Genomic DNA, 18,703 nt, shown 5'->3' on the forward strand with positions numbered 1-18,703 from the left:
TTTGCCAAGACTTCTCATCTCTTCCTCACCAAGAGGAAGAAGGGAGGGCTGGGACTGGCATGCTTTGGTGTGCTGTTCTGAGGCAATGGGAGCAGTCCAGTAGCGCAACCTGAGCTATCGGGAGCCGTGAGGAGCTATCAAAGTGACAGAGGTGGCTGTGGAAAAGCAAAATACTTAAATTTCAGAGACTGCATATGCATTCCTGTGTCCCCTCCTTTTCCAGTACAGGAAAGTCGTTGCCATGCAGGTTGAGGGCCCTGCCCAGGGGCTGGGGAGGGGTCAGGGCACCTGGCATCCCAGGGCAGGCTGAGGGAGCTGCCTTTGGTCAGCATTAAGGACAGAAGGCAGAGGGGGGTCTGAGTGCTTCCTACAGCTGCTGCTGGGAGCAGGGAGGAAGATGAAGCCTGGCTTTTCTCACAAGTGCTCCGTGGTGGGAGGAGGAGAGGCACCAAGCCCACACTGCAGCATAGACAACTCCCAGCTGGGCAGAAGGAAAAGACTGTCACCTTAAGGGTGCTCAGGCATGGAACTGGTGCCCAGAGGGGTTGGAAGGCTCTGTCACCCTCAGGGAATCCAGACTTGTCTGAGCTTGGCTGAATGGAACCGCTCTGCAATGAAGAAAGGCTGTGAGATTTTAGCCTGCAGAAGGCTGCAGAGACACTTTATTGCAGCCTTTTGACACAGAGAGGCTTCTATGAATGACTGAGGAAGACTTTTCTTCAGACCCTGTAGTGACAGAACAAGGGGGAACAGCTTAAACTGAAAGAGTGTACTTACATAGGTTAGATGTAAAGGCTGTTTCTGTTTCTATTTCCTGAGTCTGCTGCTGGTGAGAAGATTGAGTCTTCTTACCCAGCCACTCTGGGTGACCCTGTTCAAGATCATGAATTTTGTCAGTACCTTGTACTGAGAGCTACAGGCACCAATAAATGCTGTTATGTCATTACAATACATAGGGTAATAACTATTTAAATGAATAAGCATTTTAAAGCAATAGGGTAAAATTTGGGAGCCAAAATAATGTATCAACTTCTCTTGCTTTTGACAAAGGTATGCAACGAATGTAAGAATTGAACAAGGAAAAGTATGTAAGGACCAAACGAGGGAAAGTGTAGTAGCATCGATACTGATTCCAGATGTTCTGCTAAACGGTGCTATTTATGAGAGGATATTATTGGGAACAGTCCTGACCCTATACCTGAAGGATTACACTAACTATTCATTACACAGACACAGTCACGTGTATGCACACATTCCCACCAGCAATTGAGTGCTCTGTAAGACAGGAAAGGGAGAAAGTGAAAAGCATGGGATCAGTGAAAATTTAATTGTAACAGTGTCTCTCCTGAGGTTAAAAGTATAAATTCAAAGATTTACCCTCCACAGCACGACATGCCTCAAATTTTCAAAACAGGTCTGAACATTTCTCAGTTCTTATCAGAATTTGTGGGAATAAGATCTGAACCTCAGTTTGAGTTCCGTTCAGTCTACAGATGAGAACAGGTGAGAGTTTATCTGAAAGTCTCCATCCAGTCTGTAGAGGCAAGCTGGGTATTGCCAAAAGTCTGAGGTTGCTACTAAGGCTTGAAAAAGAATTGAGAACAGGTGCTGTGCTGCTGTTTGGGCAGCCCCAGTTCCAATGCCACGTGAAGCAAAGACTGGAAATTGAATGAAAAAGTGGCAGAGCAGATAAGCATTTTTCAAACCCGAAATGAAATTTGCTCAAATTCTAGATGAGCTCAGGACTGAGTGGAATCTGCAGAATTCTGCTTAATCAATACCACATAATCCATTTATTTTTAAGTAGGAAAGGAGAAAATGAAAAATTAATTAAAGACTAGAGGTGAGAAAGTTGAAGAAAACCTTGACAAAGCAGTCTGAGTTGGGTGTCCTCTACACTTTCATATCCAGCATTTGTATCCTGGTATTATACATGGGAACAAAAGTGCTCCTGGTGCTCTTCAGCCGTGTAGGCAAATGGTGTCTCTGAATTTCTCTGGAACTCCTGAGGGCAATGGGACTCTGTGTGTGTTTGCACAGACTGCAGAGAACTTGGTAGAGAAGGCTTTTCATTTTTTTTTTCTTTTTTTTTTTTTTTCTGAAGTGCTGTTACCTGTTCATGTCCCTTGGATAGTCTTTCATTTACCTTGGAATAGAGTGAAACAACGCTGGGAGATGCCCAGCCTCTAACTGCATCACGCAGGATTTGGACACCAGATAGAAAAGCTAAGTGATGCGTGTTTCAGATCAATCTTCACGTATTAAAGAATGTTTTTGTTTTAATGGCAAATTGAACACGGCATCACCTTCTCTAGTAGGAAAGCAATTAAACCTTCAGATGTGTCAGTTAGTGACTGAATGGCTGATTTCCTGTGTGTTAGTGTACCGCCACAATGTCATACGGCTCTGAAAAACTTCAGGATTGTTGTCTGGGAACTTCTGTGCTTCAGGAACGTTTCTTGCAGGCATTAAAACTCTGCTTGATTCCTGATCATTAAATATCAACTAAAGTCCAGGAATAGAGAGAACTTCAGGCTTGAAACCAGCAAAATCTGCAGCAAGTGAGCTGCTACACCACTATGATCATTGAGTCAATAAAGTCACCCAATGGCAGATTCAGAGGAGCTCATTGGAAGGTGGAATTCAGTTGTGTAGACAAGCTGGTGTGATTCTAGAACCAGGCTTTTTCTTCAAATAGGATAGAAGGCAGAGGGGTGGGGGAACCTGTGGGATATTGCAACATATCTTCTATTACCTAATCTCTACGTAAATTTACTTATTGCTCCTTGCACTTTTTTTTTCTTTTTCTGTTTTAAAAAGCATGATTGGATTAATCAAAGTCAAAGCAACGCCAAAGCTTTTCTTGTGGCCAGTCTACTTTTCCTTCATTTCTTCAGTCTGATTGCTGCTAAACTGAACACCCAGCACCCTGCCTCTAAGGAGCAGGCTCCTTTCCTGCAGTGTTTGCCTCTGCCTTAGAAAGCTGAAAAGACAGAGCTGCTACAGAGCATGCCGTACAGATGTCCTGCAAAGCCAACGCTGAGCAGAAGAAACCCTATCCTGTAAGCAACACACACAGTGCGTATACAGAAAAAGGAGCTGTGATTGTGAGGCAGAGGAAAGGACATCACTGACAGTTCTCCTTCTGAGAATCACCAGTGTGGTGTGTCTGCCTGTGAGGAAAGGGAATGAAGTCCCTGAAGTCTTTCACCACGGGCATTGCAATTTTGGTCACAGTGACCTAAAAGTGAATGGTGGGAAGTGGCTTAAGTGTAAGAGGTCTCACTGAGGTTAGTTTAAAAGATGTAGCATAAGGGTGTTTTTTCTCCTAGTTGTCTCTTTCTATCCTGTGGTATCCAGGGCTGCATCAGAAAAGGGATGGCCAGCAGCGAGACTGAGGTGATTGTCCCTCTCTGCTCTGCCCTTGTGAGGACTCATCTAGAAGGATGCAGAGCTGCTGGAGCAGGTCCAGAGGAAAGCCACTGAGATGGTCAAAGGGCTGGAGCACCTCCAGTGTGAAGAAAGGTTGAGGAAGTTGGACTTGTTCAGCTTGGAGAAGAGAAGGCTCCCGGGACAGCTCATTGCCATCCATCTGGTACTTGAATGGAACTTATAATCAGGAGAGGGACTGACTTTTTACATGGTGTGATAGTGATAGGACAAGGGGAAAAGACTTAAATTAAAAGAGAAGAGATTTAGATTAGATGTTAGGAAGCAATTTTTTGCTTGGTGGGTGGTTGAGGTGCTGGAACAGGTTTCCCAGAGAGGCTGTGGATGCCCATCTCTGGAGGCATTCAAGGCCAGGTTGGATGGGATCCTGGACAGCCTGATCTGGTGGCTGGCAACACCGATCTAGTGGTTGGCCAGGGGGTTGGAACTGAATGATCTGTAAGGTCCCCTCCAACCTAATGCATTCTGTGATTCTATTATTCTACAACCATTTTATGCGCTGGAAGCTTAACTCTAGATGCCTCAATTTCTGTTTGCTAAGACTGACCTGATTCCACGAGCACTTCCAAAGCCATGTTTCTAGAAAATGCAGTCTGTGTTTAGCTTGTAGCCATGAATATGTAAAGCTCTTTACTTTCATGTTATTTGTCTGCTGCGTTTCAGTGTTTATGCCAGCTGTGCGGAGCAGAACAGGCAGCCCTGTCTTCCCTTCTGTGCTGAGTGCAGCCAGTGGGAAGCTTCTTGCAGAAGTTCATTCAGAATGTTAAAAATGCCTTGCTCTGCTGTGCTAGCTTGCTCACTTGCTTTTCAGAAGTTGCCTGGTGGATCAGCCTGCCAACTGTCCTTCGTGCTTCCTTTTATCTCATTTGTATTACTGCAGCACCTTTCTGTCCAAATAGTGGCCTGTGCAGTAAGCACTGAAGAAACATAAAACAGCCACCCAGCCTTTTCCCAAAGGGCTTGTAGTAATAGAACCAAAATGTAAGTGATCAGAGATGGATCTGGGTAGGAGAATAACAAGGTCACACTAGGGGTGTTGTCCAAGTGCCTGTACACTAACCATTTTCAAGTTTTTGGCAAAGGAGTATTTCAATAAGGGATTCAAAGGAGCATAACAGTTGGTTTTATGAATGCACATGCAGGCTCTTCTCAAGCCTGAGGGGCAGCAAGGGAGAATGCACAAAAGATGCTTGTTGGGAAATTTCACAAATTGATCAATTGAAGCTGGCATCTGGGGCTGACTGATGCTGGGCATTTATATTTTGATAGGGAATAAAAAGTGACATGTTGGGAGTAAGCCATGAAGGGCTTTGAAAGTTAAGAGAGTCACAATAAGCTTGATGTCCCAGAGGAAAAAGGAATCATTGAAGGGGTTCAAAGATAATGGGCATAGTCAGAACAACAGGCCAGGAAAATGATTTATATAGCTGGGGCCTGAAATGAACAGGGCAAGAGTGCTTTTGTCAGGGCCAGAGAAAAGGACATTGCACTAATCGAGAGGAGTGACGGGACAAGCACTTTGGCAGTAAGCAGAGACAATAAAGACTATTGTTTAGAGAGAGAAGGGAAATACGATGCAGACTGAATCAGAACATAGATGGGAGATTCAGTAAGAAGAAAGGATCTCGTGTTTCTGCGTGTGAACATCCATGGCTGGAAGCGGTATTGCTCCCCAGGATCAAAGATGAAGATAAGGGAAAGGACTTAAGAACATCAGTGGCCTTTAGTCACCCGAAGTGTGACAGCCAGAGACAGACCAACACTCCCATTTGGACGGGAGACACATCCAGAATAAATTGGAACAGATCTGTGGATCAGCCTTATGGAAATTGGGGTTTGTTGGGGTGTAGAGATTATCCACAAACAATGCAGAGAAGTGGAAAACAAGGGAATCATGGAATGACTTAAAGAGAGCAGCAGAATGGAAAACACCCTGATGAAAAGGGGAATGTCAGGAACCAAGAAGGAGAGGTGTTCAGGATGAGTCTGTGTGACAGTGGTAGTGAGCTCCAGAAGGATGAAGGCGGGGTAGAAGGATTACTGGTTTTAGTGTGGGAACTGCCTTTGAAAAGGTGCAAGGGAAGGAGAGCACAGTGGGGTAAATATTAGAGATGTAAAAGGGAGCACAGAAAGTAGAACCCAAAAGAAGGAATTCTTGTAAAGCATATCTTCAGCCTGCTCACAGAAAAGAGATATGAAGTGGAAATTATAGGTGTGAAGCGGGGTGAAACACAGGAGATTTCATACAGGAGAAGAAACAAGGCATATTGGTAATGTGAAGAGAGAAGAACCAAATGAGAACGGAAGGTAAAGAGAAAAGGAGCAGATAAGAGAAAACACCGACACTGGAATAAAGGGTGAAATGAGGTCACTGAGACAAGTGAGAGGTCAGTGAGAAAGAATGTTAAATAAAATGACTGATTTTAAAATATATCTTACAGGCGGTTTGTGGGAAATGCATTTGTAAGTTAGATATCCACACGAATTTGCCCTAAAGATCTGGTTTGAAGACCTAAGCACAAGCAGTAGAGAAAAAGAAGTATAGAAAAAAAAAAAAAAAGACATGCTAATTGAAGCAGCTCAGTTTTCAGCACGGGTTTCCAAAGCAGGATTTTTGTAAAGAAAACTACAACATCTTTTGAGAGTGAACAAAAGAAAATGGAGAAAAGAGGGGAGGGCATATGGCTTTCTGGGGTTGTGCTAACCCACTTCAAAGGCTGAACAGCACTGGAGAGTGCAGAACCATAAACAAGGTCATTTTTCATCAGAACAGCACTTAAGGCCATACTGTGTTGACAATGATATTCCATTCTTTCCTAATACGTATCTTTGTGAGTTGGATTTTAAATTCTCAAGCGCATCATGATCTGGTTCTTGTTCAAAGTGAGACCCCATTTAATTTCTTCTGCAGCTTACTTCAGCAGAAAAATCCTGAAAATTGATCCAAAAAGGCAGTGTTTTTAAAATAAAATATTTTCCAGAAACCTACCTGTTTCAAAACCCTTCTGACAAAGTGCTAATGACATCCTGGTGAAATTCTGCCTGTTTTCCAAACATCTTGCCTGCCTGGGAGCCAAGTCTCCAGGAGCTCTGCTCTGAGTGAGCGTTTCTATGCTGAAAGGCAGGCAGGAGACCCGGGGCTTAACCTTCCACTTTTCATCTGGGTCTGAAAGCACCGGTTTTAAGCGCCTTCAAATAGCTTTCTTTTCCCTCTTTGGGAAATTTCTGATGCTTATTCAAAAGTGAAATTAATTATTTTTCCCCAGTACTTCAGAACACGTTGTGGAACACAAATACCAGCTTTCCAACATAGCATAAAACACAGAGGAAAAAAAATTAACACATGCCTTTCAGCCTTCAAGAAACCGAAATGAAACAAGTCTTTTTTGCACGTTGTCAAATGCATGCATTTTGTGGAAAATTTCAGTAAATTAATGAATGTGTTGAAATCACATTAAAACTTCCATTGAACAGTGCTTGTATTGCAATACTTAACAAATGTTGCCTGTGTTATATGGAGCAAAAGAAAATTAGCTGCAGTTTGGGGTGAGGAGAATGTATAATTTGGTGTTGTCAGAGCTTTTCAGGGAACGTCACAGACATTGGATCTGTAGATTTTATAACTGGATTTGGGGGATGAATCAGACGATCGGAACAAATAGCCCTATTAAAATTGCAACTTAATTTTTTCTCTTTGCAGATCACATTATATCACATAGCCTTATAAACAATTTATACTGTTAAAGAATGCTTTCTATCTGAATTACGTGAGATAGGGTATAGGAAGATATGGAAAAAAAGGCTTACTGGCAAGGTGTGCTACACTAAAATGGCTGAATTAGACTGAGATCAGTTCTCTAAACACAGAGAGGCCAGACAACTGTTGGACCCTCCTGCAGAGTAACAGCTTAAGAGGCAGTTAGTGTTAATAAGCTGATCTGCATTTCATGGGACAAAAGGGTGCTATAAGAATAAGCTACTGGGACCAGTGCTTACTGTAAAGGTGTCCTACACCATAGAAAATCATCATCTTATGAGTTAAACGGGTGCAGGACAAAAAGGTCAAGTGATCACATTAACTTCCAGTTAATGAAACGGGAGAGGAACAAACAGAAGATTATCATATATATTTGTAATACCATTTACTTTAAGGCAAACTGTATGTTCTGATCCTGAATTAAACTAGTTCCAAAGTAACCTGGAAAACCTATTCTGGTTTCTGAAATAAATTCTGAAGAAAGGAGGTCATTGGAAGGGCAGCATCATGGAGATGGAAACAGCTTGAGAACCACCGAGAGCATGCAGCATCTCTTCCTAGCACCCCTCATTTGCTGCATGAAAATCACAATGTGCTACCTATTATCCATCTGCAACCATCTCCAAATGAGTCTGCACCTAACGAAATAGGACCTTGCCCCAAATACTCACTTCTGCTTCCTTCATGATAGTCTCTGCCGTGGCTGAACATCTTTTCTAAGCTGCCTCATAAAGTCGGTGAGTATATTGGTGATGTATTCCTTAATGTTAAAGTGAATTGAAAGGAGATTTGGGAAACACTCCTAGTATTTGGAAGATTAGAAAGCTATGTTTAGCATGGCATGTGTGTATAATGGTGACACTTCTGCACAATTGCATTAATATATCAGTAGAGTATTTACTGCTGCAGGTTAATATTACTGTGCAGTTAAGGTCTTTTTCCTTCCTTGCCCAAAGGAAAAACTTCCAAAATTACAGTAAGGGCCATTTTAGAAGCTGGTGCAAACACAGTAATTTTGGTTCTTTGATCATGGGGCAGTTTACTCTGATCCTAGCCTGAGGTCTGCTGATGAGTCTTACCGGTCTCAAAGGGGGAAATGGATCCTTGGCCAGGAGCTGGCAGGGCTTGAAGAGAGGGCTTTAAACTAGGTGTGAAAAGGGGAGGGCGTAGAGCAGGCCTGCTACTGAGGGAAAGGGCTCAGCTGAAGTGCTTCTATGCCAATGCACTCAGCATGGACAACAAACAGGAACTGGAAGCCATTGTGCAGCAGGCAAACTGTGATTTAGCTGACATTATGGAAACATGGTAGGATCGCTCCCATGACTGGAGAGCTGCAATGGATCATCCAGTCCAAATGTCCACCTATCACCAATAGTTCTCACTAAACTGTGTCCTTCAACACAATATCCAAAAGTTCCTTGAACACCTACAGTGTTGTTGACTCTCTGGGCAGCCCATTCCAACACCTGACCACTCTTTCAGAGAAGTAGTATTTCATAATGTCCAGACTGAATCTCCCCTGGTGCAGCTTGAAACCATTCCCTCTGGTCCTATCACCAGTTACATGAGAAAAGAGGCCGACTCCCCACTCACTACAACCTCCCTTCAGAAGTTATAGAGAGCAATGAGGTCTCCCCTGAGCCTCCTCTTCTCCAGGCTGAACATTCCCAGCTCCTTCAGCCACTCCTCATCAGCCCTGTCCTCCAGACCCCTCACAGCTTTGTCGCCCTTCTTTGAACCCGCTCCAGAGCCTCAATGTCTTTCTTGTATCGAGGGGCCCAAAACTGAACACAGCACTCGAGGTGCGGCCTCACCAGAACTGAGTACAGGGGGACAATCACTGCCCTGCTCCTGTTAGCAACACTATTTCTGATCCAAGCCAGGATGCCATTGGCCTTGGCCACCCGGGCACACTGCTGGCTCATGTTCAGCCGAGCATCAGTCAGTACTTCCAGGTCCACTTCCTCTACACAGTCTTCCAGCCACACTGCCCCCGTCCTGAAGCATTGCTATCTTCTATTCAAACAGAAAAGAAAACAACAAAATCATGTAACTGGTGGGATATTTGACCTTTTTATTGTAAAAATAATGCATCAATCTGGTTGATGAAAGTATTTGCAATTTTTTTAGTGAGTTCCCAAGGTGTTTGCCAGAGACTGTTGATGAAATTTTACTTTTCCTGTGCTTCATCCTTTAGAACAGCTGATCACAAGTGTACGTACTGCCAAAAAGCAATGACACGAATAAGGCACGATTGTGAAGCGAGGTATTTTTCTCTAAGACAGAGCTTTAAAAGGTCTTGTAAAGAGATGATCAAATTGTTCTTTGAGTTGGAATGTATTGATCTCTAATCAGATAATCATTTGAAAACTTCCCAGTAATTTGTTTATGTCTACTGAAAATAGAATTGCAGAATATAGCAAAATAAAGATTTTTTTCCAAGCAATCTTGAAACCTATTTTCAAATTCCTTTATCTGAATGGAAAGCATGGCTGCGTATTTGTTGCTATTCACAGGACTGTGTTTAGCCAGCGTAGCAAAATACATAAAATTATTTGCCATAACTTAGCACTGCACTACACTCTCCCCTTGTTCTGGTTTCAGCTCTGACAGCATTAATAGCACACTGACCATTTGGTTTTTGCTGAGAGATGGGTGTACGCCCGGATCTGGGCTGGGCCACTCAGTAGGGCAGAGCAGCCGCCTCAATAGTATGGGGCAGGAGGAAGCCACAGGATGGGCTGGGCTGGGCTGGGCTGCAGATTGAACATGCCTGCCTTACAGGAAGAACTGCATAAGTGGTTTTGAGAATAAAGGGATGAAACTCACCACTGTAAAATGTTCATCTGGGGATAAATAGATGGGATTTCTACCCCATGCCAGGAGCTCATAGAATCACAGAATGTTTTGGCTTGGAAGGGACCTTAAAGATTATCTAGTTCCAATCCTCGTTCCATGGGCAGGGTAGCCAGGCTGCCCAGGGCCCCATCCAATCTGGTCTTGAAGGCCTCCAGGGATGGGGGGAGCCAGAGCTTCTCTAGGCAACATGTTCCAGTGTGTCATTGCACTCTGAATAAATAATTTCCTCCTAACGTCTAATCCAAATCTCTTCTATTTTAGTTTTGAACCGTTCCCCCTGTCCTAGTACTATCAGACCATTTTAAAAGTTGGTCTCCCACCTGTTTAAAATCTCCTTTTAAATACTGGGAGGAAATGTCTTGGTGAAAACTGTGGACAAACGCTGGTGGTTGCATGGCCACAGCAGTAACATGTCATCCTAATTGCATCAGTAAGAAATTTCCAGTTGAGATAGGGAACTAATAATAATGTTGTGTAAGGTATGAGCAAGAGCCAGCTAGAATTACTGTGTGTAGTTGTGTCCTCCCACACTAGGAAACGTTAACTGATTCTAGAATGAGTACAAAAAAGAACTCATAGGATGATCTGGGAGTGGTGCATTTGATGAACAAGATGCACATGGAACAGACTGGCCAAGTGTTCTGAGACAAGTATTCAATTGTGAAGGTGGGGAGGATTAGGTGCAAGTGTGGAAAGTGGTATTTCAGCATTATTCAGGTCAGTGTTGGTATAAAAATAAAGAAACACATCAGGCCACAAATATATCTGTATTCAAAATTGTGTAAGTCGCTTTGAAAGTAATGCCTCCTATTTATTTCCAGTGTAATGACAACAGGTGCAAAGAACAAAATAACACTACTCAGTAGAGCAAATTCTCAGCTACTAAACACTTTTTTTTTTTTCAACATTATCACCACCATGAGCAATGCATTTTTTTCCAGTGAAGAACAAGAGTCTGCATGCAGTTCTAAAAATCTGCGCCAGTGGAGGTGACGCACTGCTGCTGTCACCACTGCTGAAACGCACCACCCACTGCCTCACTGTGCTCACATCCACTATTCAGTCTCCACAAACATTCAGCAAGTGTTGATGAATGTCAGTGGGTGCCATTTTGTTCTGCGTGGAGGAATTTAAAGACACCCTTTTGCTTCATGTTCACTTCCATGTCAGACACCATTCTGTCAGACTGCCCCTCCGCTGCCATCTGTCAGATAGGGACAAAACGTCATGGTGTGTTGGCAGGAAGGTTCAGCTTTTTCTGCCACATGACCAGCATCCACATCTGATGTTGTAGGCCAACATAACAAAATAGGAGGCATTACTTCCGGAGCAGGCATGGTAGAAGACTTTGAATGATGGAAGTGGTGAAGAACTGGAGTACCTGTCCTGCAAGAGTTTCTGAAGGCAAGAAGCCAGGCTAATTTTGCATTAAGTGTAGGACAGGTTCTTAGAAGTTTGGGAAACTGGAAAAAAAATGTTATTCTAATACTAATCAGTTGTTCTAATAATGAAAATGTTCTTAATATATTGCTGGTAGGTGTAAACAACACGATTTTGGACTTAAATGACCAGGAGATCTCTGTCAGTCCACGTTCCTATATAAAATACTATAAATTTTACCTTTATGTAATTCATCAACATCGAGATACTCACACTGCATGGTAAAAGACATGATCTTGGAAGACTAGTTAGAAAAATGAAGAGAAAAAAAATAACTCTGGGAAAAATATTGCCACTTTGAGGAGCTGCTTTAAGTTTTAAGGATTAGTTTACCATTCCAGAAAATTGTATGATAAAATTTGGCCTTCTGAGCACAAACACATAACTGGGCTCCTAGCTTTTATTCCTACTTTATGATCTTAAGTAGAAGACAGTTTAACTATCTCCCAAGGGTTAAAGCAACTGAATACTAAACACTGAATCAAGGTGACAGCATTTTGATTCAATTCTTTCCCACAGTATGTTTGACAAGCCAGGTCAACACAGTACCCTAAAGAGTTTGAGGTACATATTCTAAGATGCTTCTCTGCATTACTTCTCAGTGTATCCGTTCAGGACAGTCACAGGCCTCTTCCAGTGGTATAGAGCACAATGAAAGCCACTAGACCATGTCTGTAAATTTCTGGTGTGGGAACAGTAACAATATGAGAGAAGTTGCTCAATTCCCTCTTTTTTTCCCTCTGTAATGGTTGCTGAAATGTGCTTAAAATTTTTAAAGCTGTTGCTGTTATGATAATGTTTTATGAAGGCGTTTTTCTTTTCTCTAAACCTAAATATTGGACCTATTCTAAATTAACGGTGTCCCTTTGACATTCATGGTATTTATGGGCATGCATGGAGGGAAAATATATCCCTTTGCTGGATTTGAGTCAGGAGAATCCCAGAGGCATATACTGTACTTCTGAATTTCCTTCTGCTTTTCATGGCGGTAATTCTTGTGTCCTCTTTTGCATACATAATTGATTAATCTGTATTTTTAAGTCCTTAATACATTTTCTCTTTTTAATCTGGAGGCACAAAATTTCATTTTCATTGTACTCCCAAGGTCTCCTACTTCTGTTTTTGATTTGCCTGTCCTGATGTCTGTGGGAAGAAATGAAATGGAAAATAACACTTTTGGATTACTGGGATAAGGAGAGAATAATACGAGCAGAAAGAAGTGAGGAGAATCAAATGAAAGTTCAAAGATACAGACGTGGGTTCCCCGAAAGAGAAGCAGGAAGATTTAAATTACACTTTGTTTTGCCAACATCTCTCTTGAGCTGCAAGGAAGAAAAGGCATATTTCCATCAGTGCCCTATTACCACAATTCCCACTGGGGACAGCTGAGTCTACGATCCTGCAAAATTCCCACTGGTAGAAGTCATACAATAAACAAATTCCTCAGATTCCCTGGCTGTACTTCCCTACCTTTTTAAGGTTTAAGGGAAGATCCATTAAGAGACTTAAGGGGTTTTCAGGTTAATAGTGTCCTTAGCATCCTCTGCTTTCTCCCCTGTGGCAGGTTTTGCAAGAAAACATGACAACTTTTCCCTGGATCATGACCCATACATCCTCTCTAATAGGTCTTCTTGACTTGCATTTTGCATGGTTGAGCAACAAAATCCCAGAGCTCTTCATGGAATACGCCCCTAGCAACTCCCTATACCTGGGTGTGGAGAAAAGGCTGTCTTTGTGCCTAGATCCTCTCCTGGTGAGTTCTCATTTTGTGGGTTTCTGCTCTAACAGTTCACCATGAGCTCAGACAAAGTCTAGCCAACTCGAAAGATCTGGCATAGTATTTTTCTAGGTATCAGCCCCCACTGTACAGAGAAAGGACAAGAAATCGAATGAGGCATGAGGAAACACAGAGAGGGCATTTACATCATCTTCCCACGAATGTGCTATGACTCAGATTGCAAAGAATCAGGTTCAACACTAACCAAGATACATTTTTTTTACATAAATTCAAAGTAATAATTAAAAAATCTAGTTTTGCAATAATGTAAAAGTCAGAATCATAGATCATAGAATCACCATGATTGGAAAAGACCTCCAAGATCATCCAATCCAACTGTCCACCTTTCACCAATGTTTTCCACTAAATCACGTCCCTCAGTACAACACCTGAACATTTCTTGAGCACCTCCAGGGATGGTGACTCCACCACCTCACTGGGAGAAATTTGAAACAAAAAATGCATGAATAGGACCCCGTTTAGTCTTTATCACCATGTAACAATAATGTTTAGTCATCACAGCTGACATATATGGCTGGCTGTTTGGACTCCATAACCCATAGAGGCCTTGGACTGTACTTTGGCCTACATCTTTCCTCACCTCTTAAAAGATGAGAGCAGCAGCCACACAGAATAACAGCCCTGAGAATTTCCTCTCTTTTCCTTATTACTTCTATTATGTTTGCACCTTCCTTATACCTTCAGAAAACGTGCTGGTACAGTTTTATGGGGGCATCATGAGATGTATTGAACACACAATCTTCTTGGCAGAAATGGAATTGTCCTCACTCAACAAGTGCTGTAAATAAACCAAATGTGATGGAGGAGCACTGATGATGGTGGAAGAGGAGGTTTCAGTGGGAATTTTAGCAGGATTGAGGGACAAAGGTGACTGCCTAATCTGTAAAGTGGTTGACAGTTTTGGTTGGGGTTTTTTTTGGCAATACCAAGTTGTAAACCTCTCTCATTGATTGATCTCTTGACTGTGATTAGCAGTTTGCAAGCCTCCAATATTACTGAGCAATTTTACTGACTGAGAAGTGGTCATTTTTTGCCTCCTAGTGTTTGTGGTGCTGCTTGTACTTTCATCCAGTGATTTCTAAAAGCCAATGTATTGGTAGTCTCTGATAGATGAGCAGAGAGTAGGACAGTATGACCTGGGATATGGGATACAGAGGTGGCACATTGGTGTAAATATCTGTACTGTGTCTTGTTTTATCCTATTTCCCCATTAAGGTGTCTGAAGGTATTAGTCAGTAATTTGTACTGTCAGCAATGCTGTCCGGCCTGTTAGCCAAACTGCAGAGCTCAAAAAGAAGATGCTAATATCAATGGGCTTTGTCTTATGCATCAAGCTCAGCTAATGAAGACATCAGTATTTTTTTTTTCTAACATGGATTTATTTGAACTGTTCAGCTACAAATAAACTTGCATGCTCCAAGGCAGTTTAAAATACTTCCAGGAACTTCTTCATGTTTCTCAAGCAGATTATCGAGTTACAAGTATTACATCATCAACAAATCTCTCTCTGGCTGACCGCTCTGGAAAACCCTGTCCTTTGGTTTTGCTATATAGGCATTTCTGAGTTGTGTGCAAGCTCTGCTAGCGTGTTCTCAGAGACTTTGTAATTCTCCATTGCACAGCGCAGGGGTTGAATTCTGGAAAAGTTCTTTTCAGTAGTTTTTTCCCAAGTCCAGCTAAGTGAGCCTGCATCTGTCTGACTTCTGTGGTCTTCTCATGGATGGCTGGTGGTTTTCACTGGATGTGTTCCATTTCTCTATTATCTAAATGTAGAAGGAATATGAGCCAAGCTTTAAAACAAACGATTACTTAGTCACTCTAGAGGTGAAAGGAGGTTGGGGGAGGGTTGTTTCCCAATCTTCTTTAGTCTGACTTAAGTTATTTTTACCAACAGTAAATATCATTTCAGATGATTAGGTTTTCTTTGTAGGAAATGCTATAGTCTTTGCCCATGAGAACAAGCAAAACATCCTGCATTTTCTACCTGTCCCTCCTTATTGGTGTCAGTGGGAGGTTTGGGCATGGAACATGAACAGTCAGGACTTGAAGTTTAAGTCATTTACAGCTTCAGATTGAAATATGTTTACTGGAGAAGTCCAGCACGAAGGAGGCTATATGCTGGTTTTGATCTGCACATTAATCCCTCAAGCCAGCGACAGTAGGTTTCCATGCACACAGATGAATGGCATATGACCTAAAACCTTAATGAAGAGCAGATTTCTGATGTTTTGGGGCTCAAGTAGGGACTGTTCAAGCCAGTCCTTAAACACTGACTGGTTTTGAACACAGTAAGTAGAAATACTGCTTCTTGCTGGTTTCAGTAACATTATCTCACTCCTAATAAGAAAGAGAAGATGATTTTTGATCACATAAAGAAGTGTTGCTTCTTGTACATACTACTGAAGTAGATAGGGGCCTCAAGCCCAATACGTGTTAGTCCTGAGCTTCTTCAGGCCACAGAGTCTTCAGCTTGCATTGCCCGAGTCGCTTAATCATAAGTGAAGTCACCATACATTCTCACACAGACTTAAAAAGAGCAGTTGCTTTTCTGCTGCATCTGCAGAGCAGGTGGTTGAGGAGGGATGCTGAAAGAAGTGCTGCCTTTGCTGCCCAGCTACTGGCCTCAGCAGGTCACCTCATGTTGGTGCTGTCACCAGCAGCTCCCGAGCAGATCAGCAGCATGTTACTGCCCAGCTGCAAGAGAGGAGTTCCCGGGGAAGGAAACAGTGACCAAACGTTTCTTTCAAGATATAACAAACCTTTACACATTTTGCACTCATCAATTCTGTATTGCAAGAATTCCTCTTAACTTTGCACACCTAAGGGGTTTATCAAAGATTGTTTAGAAAAATGTTTTGTTTGCTGTTGTGGACAATATGGGGCTTCTTATGGAATACATATAAGTGTATAATATTTAATTACCGTGGGAAAGAAAATATTCTTGCAAGCAGCTCAGCCCCAGGGTGATTCCCCTAGGCTCTATCCTCCTTTCAGTGATGAAACTCAGTTGATTTAAAGTGGGACGCTTTCCTTTCGTGGAGAAGTCACACAAGACTACCCTACTGACTTTGCAAAGTTCTGTCTTTTGCTGTCTTGCTATTTCCATTAAAAAGTTATCCTAATTGAATCACTCTACCTTTTGAGAGATTAATTACATTAAAAAGGCCCGGTGTTGCCAACAAAACAGAAAAATGCTTTTTTTAATGTACAGTGGAAATCAATTATCCAGTATCTTTGGGTATAACTGAAAGAATATTACTGTAGTTTCATTTTGTTTTCTTGAGGGGAAGAAAGACTAATTGTTTTTTAAATGAAACGTTAAGCAGCATAGCTTACCAAGAAGTATAACGACAGACTGGTTTGATGTGTGTTGCACAGCTGGAATTAGAAACACACACACACACACACAAAAAGAAACCACAGAGCTATTAAGCTGAGACAGTAAAGTAGCAGTGAAATTGGCCTGGCTTTTCTTTTTCCACTTAAAGAAATTATTCACTTGGATAAACAGCACAGTCTTTGCAAATAAATAAACAACTTTTAAACAACAACAAAACAAACAAAAATAAAGAAACGGAACAAGGAAGTAGGAAAGAAGCTAAGCCAAACAAAAGAGTGAGAACACGGGGATCATTAAGTATGTGATTTCAAACAAAAATGCTGTTAATTAAGGGCAACGCCCAGCAGCAGGAATCTGGGAAAGAGGTTGAAACAAGAAGCAAATATCACGTCCTTCAAGTTTAATTAATTTCTTTGGACAAAATTCAAATAAGCATGAAAAAAAAAAAGAAAAAGAAAAAAAAAAAAGAAAAAAAAGGAACTTAAATAGCTAAAGGAAGAAAAATATTAGAAGCAAGAGTTTATAAAAATGCAAAAACTGGTAATGTTTTCTCCAGAAAAAAACTATAACTAGAACCTGACAGGTTAGGAGAATGAAGTTTAAACTCCTAGTATCTAAACAAAGGGGCTCTTTCAAAGTGTTTGTAGCAGCTGCACCACGGCTGCCTCTTGATGCGGCACAGAGTCATTTCATGGCAGCATACTCAGAAAAGTGGTATCTGTCTGCAGAAAATATGTGTTCTTTCCATGCATTTTAGTTGCCTGGGTCATCACCGTCTGACCATACCCCCAGCAAAGCTCTTCCCATCGGTTCAGCAATGCCCTCGAGCCTGTTTGCAGCTGGAAACAGGACCGGTGTAACCTGAGAAGAGTTGCACAGCCAAGTGCCCCTGGCAGAGCAAATCCCTGCCAGGACTTACTGAAAAAAGCAAAGGCGAAAGAAATTAGTCAAAGCAAAAGAATACGCATTCCCTTCCCACTGCGTTTGCTTTTTAAGATTAAAGTCTTCCAGTTCTTCATGCGCTAGCCCACCCCTTCAGCCCAAATTCATCCTACAGCTGTAACCAACTCGTGAAAATGGGTCAGCTGTGGACTAATGTATTTTTAACCTTTTTTTTTTTCTTGCTTTAACATTTCCTGAGTTTTCCAACCAGATGTCTGACTCCCTTCTATTTCTACGCCTTCTCTCCTCCTTCCACCCCTAACACTTTCCATCACTCCCTAATGAACCCCTCCAGTCACCAGACACTTCCCCATCTCTGTGTTTGGAGCCGAATTTCCTTTTCTGGCCCCAGCAGTCGTGTTACTGCCCACAAGGTTTTAAGAGCTCTTCCCATTGTGAGAAATGGGGTAAAAGCTGCCAGGGAAGTAAGCAGACAGAGTGTGGAATATAAATGAATTAAGAAGCTCCAGATGTACCAGAGGTGCTGTAGATTGCAGGAGGAAGGAAAGAGAGAGTTTGTGTGAGCAGACACAGCAAACTTGTTTATGGTGAGTGCAAACCAGCATCTGCATGAAAGTGGGCTTCCTATAAAGACTGACCAGGTTCCTACTGAGTGTCCTCTGTGGATATTTTGGGCAGAATTTCATTATGCCTATTAAAATATTTATTAAAAAGCTTTTTTTTCTTTTTTTTTCTTTCCAAAAGACACCTTTTAAAGATGTAAAAAGAATGACTTTGACAGTTATGCCATTGTATTGTCTGATTGTGTACAACCATCCCTTAGACAGATTAGCTGCAATAAGTGAGTGTGTTGTGCATTAACTGCATAAATGAGTGCCCATTTGTGCCATGAGTTTGGCCATCCTCCCTCCAGGGTGCTCCTCTCTTCTGTAGGACCTAAGGATACTCAGTTTTATGGAGCATTTGGCTGAAAATATAAAGTGCTGATAATAAGAAAATATGAATGCAAATACAACTTTCTTGCCTTGGGAAAAATAATAGTGTAGTGAATTGCCCTGAAGATTGTTAACCAGAGTCTTAAAAGTGCTTATTTGTATTTATTATTGTACACTCTGAATTAAACATCTGAGTAATGACACATCTTCATGTTAAAGAA

This window comes from Centrocercus urophasianus, unplaced genomic scaffold (genome assembly GCF_019232065.1).
Source record: "Centrocercus urophasianus isolate 14NV4802_14NV808 unplaced genomic scaffold, USGS_Curo_1.0 seq_44, whole genome shotgun sequence".
In the NCBI taxonomy this organism is placed as follows: domain Eukaryota; kingdom Metazoa; phylum Chordata; class Aves; order Galliformes; family Phasianidae; genus Centrocercus; species Centrocercus urophasianus.